This window comes from Rhinopithecus roxellana, unplaced genomic scaffold (assembly GCF_007565055.1).
Source record: "Rhinopithecus roxellana isolate Shanxi Qingling unplaced genomic scaffold, ASM756505v1 contig333, whole genome shotgun sequence".
Lineage (NCBI taxonomy): Eukaryota > Metazoa > Chordata > Mammalia > Primates > Cercopithecidae > Rhinopithecus > Rhinopithecus roxellana.
In genome coordinates this window covers 55153-59287 of record NW_022142475.1, presented here as the reverse complement: position 1 = coordinate 59287, position 4135 = coordinate 55153, and the positions used below count along the sequence as shown (strand labels likewise).

General features: G+C 28.2%; 1 pseudogene; it reads right to left on the bottom strand.

Moving 5' to 3' along the window:
* Positions 1 to 1230: 1230 nt before the first annotated feature.
* LOC115895859 lies at positions 1231 to 2137 on the bottom strand (annotated as a pseudogene).
* Between the last annotated feature and the right edge of the window lie 1998 nt (positions 2138 to 4135).

The following is a 4135-nucleotide window of genomic DNA, read 5'->3' as shown; positions in this document are numbered from 1 at the left end:
CTATATTTTATACCTGTATCTACTATATCTATTTTGTCTATGTCTATTCTACGTATTATGTCTGTATTTTATACCTATATCTATTATATCTATTGTCTATATATTATACCTATATCTATTATGTCTATAGTTTATACCTATAACTATTTATTTATTATGTCTATATTTTATACCTATATCTATTGTATCTATGATGTCTACATTTATACCTCTATATTATATCTATTAAGTCTATGTTTTATACCTATATCTATTATATCTATTATGTCTATATTTTATACCTATATCTTTATAATCTATTATGTCTCTATTTATCACCTCCTATTTAATTATTATGTGTATATTTCATAACTCTATCAATTATATCTATTAGGTCTATATTTTATACCTCTATTATATCTATATATGCCTATATTTTCATACCTATACTATTATATCTATTATGTCTATATTTTATATCTATATCCATTATGTCTATTATGTCTATATTTTATACCTATATATATTATATCCATTATGTCTATATGGTATACCGATATCTATTATGTCTATGTTTCATACCTATATTGATCATACCTATTATGTCTATATTTCATACCTATATCTCTTATAACCATTATGTCTATATTTTATACCTGTATCTATTGTGTCTACATTTTATACCTATATCTATTATAATTTTTATGTCTATATTTGATACGTATATACATTTATAGCTATATGTCTATATTTTATACCTATTTCTATTATATTTATTATGTATATATTTTATACCAATATCTATATGTCTATTATTTGTTACCTATATCTGTTATATCTATTTGTCTATATTTTTTACCTATATCTATTATATCTATTGTGTCTATATTTTATCCCTATATCTCTATATCCATTATGTCTATATTTTATACCTATATGTATTATATCTACTATGTCTATATTTTATGCCTATATCTATTATATCTATTATGTCTATATTTATACCTACATCTATTATATCTGTTATGTCTAAATATTATACCTATATCTATTATGTCTATATTTCGTACCTTATATCTATTTATAACCATTATGTCTATACTTTGTACCTATATCTAATATGTCTATATTTATACCTATATCTATTATGTCTATATTTTATATCTGTAACTATTATATCTGTCTATATTTTATACCTATATCTATTGTATCTATTATGTCTATATCTTTTTTTTTTTTAACAAGCTTAATTCACTTTATTTTTCTCGTATAAAAGCCTGTGTTGTAGCCACAGCTGGAGCCTGGGTCCGCTGCAACGGAGACTCTGGTGTGGGTCTTGACAAGGTGGTCAGTGAATTCCTGATAAGTAGACTTGGTAAACACAGTCTCCTTCCACAGGTTAGGGGTCAGGTAGCTGTAGGTCTTAGAGATGGCATCAAAGGTGGCCTTGGCGAAGTTGCCCAGGGTGGCATTGCAGCCCCGGGCTGAGGTGTAGCAGTCATCAATACCAGCCATCATGAGCAGCTTCTTGGGCACAGGTGCTGAGACGATACCAGTGCCCCTGGTGCAGGGATGAGGCGCACCAGCACAGAGCCACAGCGGCCTGTCACCTTGCAAGGGACGGTGTGGGGCTTGCCGATCTTGTTCCCCCAGTAGCCTCTGCGCACCGGGACAATGGAGAGTTTGGCCAGGATGATGGCCCCACGGATGGCGGTGGCCACCTCCTTGGAGCACTTAACACCCAGGCCGACGTGGCCATTGTAGTCCCCGATAGCAACAAACGCCTTGAACCTGGTGCGCTGACCAGCACGGGTCTGCTTCTGCACCGGCATAATCTTCAAAACCTCATCTTGAGAGAGGCCCCCAAGAAAAAGTCAATGATCTCAGATTCCTTAATGGGCAGAGAGAAGAGGTAGATCTCCTCCAGGGACCTGATCTTCATGTCCTTGACCAAGCGGCCCAGCTTGGTGACGGACATCCACTCCTTATCCTCGGCCTTGCCTCCGCGAGCTCCACGGCCTCGGCCCCGACCCCGTCCACGGCCGCGACCCCGGCCCCGGATGCCACTGCCGAAACCTCCGCGGAAGACACCGCGGTTCCCCATCCCAGGGCCACCAGGGCCTCCGGACCACCCCGCTTCACCGGCGTCATCCGCCATTTGGTGTTTTCTCGGAGAAGAAGCTAATGTCTATATCTTATACACATATCTATTATATCTATTAGGTCTATATTTCATACCTATACCTATGATATCTATTATGTCTATATTTTATATCTATATCTATTATATCTATTATGTCTATATTTTATAAACTATATTGATTATATCTATTATGTCTATATTTTATACCTATATCTTTTATATCAATTTTGTCTATATTTTATACCTATTTCAATTATGACTATATATTATTCCTATATCTATAATATCTATTATGTCTATATTTTATACCTATATCTATTATATCTATTATGTCTATATTTCATACCTATATCTATTACATCGATTATGTGTATATCTTATACATATATCTATTATATATATTATGTCTATATTTTATAGCTATATCTATTAGCTCTATTATGTCTATATTTTATACCTATATCTTTTATATCTATTTGTCTATATTTTATACCTATTTCAATTATGTCGATATTTTATTCCTATATCTATTATATCTATTATGTCTATATTTTATACCTATATCAATTATATCTATTATGTCTATATCTTATACATATATCTATTATATCTATTATGTCTATATTTTATACCTATATCTATTATATCTATTATGTCTATATGTTATACCTATTTCTATTATATCTATTATGTCTATATTTTATAGCTATTTCTATTACGTCTATTTTATACCTATATCTATTATGTCTATATTTTATACCTATATCTATTATGTCTATTATGACTATATTGTATACCTATATCTATTATATCTATTATGCCTATATTTTATACCTATATCGATTATAGTTATTATGTCTATATTTGATACCTACATCTATTATATCTATTATGTCTATATTTTACACCTATATCTATTATATCTGTTACGTCTATATTTTATACCCATCTCTATTATATCTATTATGTTTATATTTTATACCTATTTCTATTATATCTGTGTCTATATTTTATACCTATATCTATTATGTCTATATTTTATACCTATATCTATTATGTCTATATTTTATACCTATATCGATTATAGTTATTATGTCTATATTTGATACCTACATCTATTATATCTATTATGTCTATATTTTACACATATATCTATTATATCTATTACATCTATATTTTATACCCATCTCTATTATATCTATTATGTTTATATTTTATACCTATTTCTATTATATCTATGTCTATATTTTATGGCTATATCTGTCTATATTTTATACCTATATCTATTATATCTAATATGTCCATATTTTATAACTATATCTATTATATCTCTAATGTCTATATTTTATAACTATATCTATCATATCTATTTTGTTTATATCTATTATAACTATTATGTCTATATTTTATACCTATATCTGTTATATCTATTGTCTATTTATTATACATATATCTATTATGTCTATAATTTATACCTATATCTATTATATATATTATGTCTATATTTTATACCTATATCTATTTTATCTCTGTTGTCTGTATTTATACCTCTATCTATTATATCTTTTAAGTGTATATTTTATACCTATATCTATTATATCTGTTATGTCTATATTTTATACCTATATCACTTATATCTATTACGTCTATATTTTATATTTATATCTCTTATGTCTCTATTTTATACCTCTATTATATCTATTATTGTCTATATTTTATACCTCTATTATTCTATTATGTCTATATTTTATACCTATATCAATTATATCTATTATGTATATATTTATACCTCTATCTATTATGTATATTATGTTTATGTTTTATGCCTCTCTATTATATCTGTTATATCTATATTTTATACCTATATCTATTATATCTTTTATGTCTATATTTTAAGCCGATATGTATTATATCTATTATCTGTATTTCATACCTGTATCTATTATATCTATTATGACTATATTTTATAACTGTATTTATTATATCTATTATGTCTAGATTTTACACCTCTAT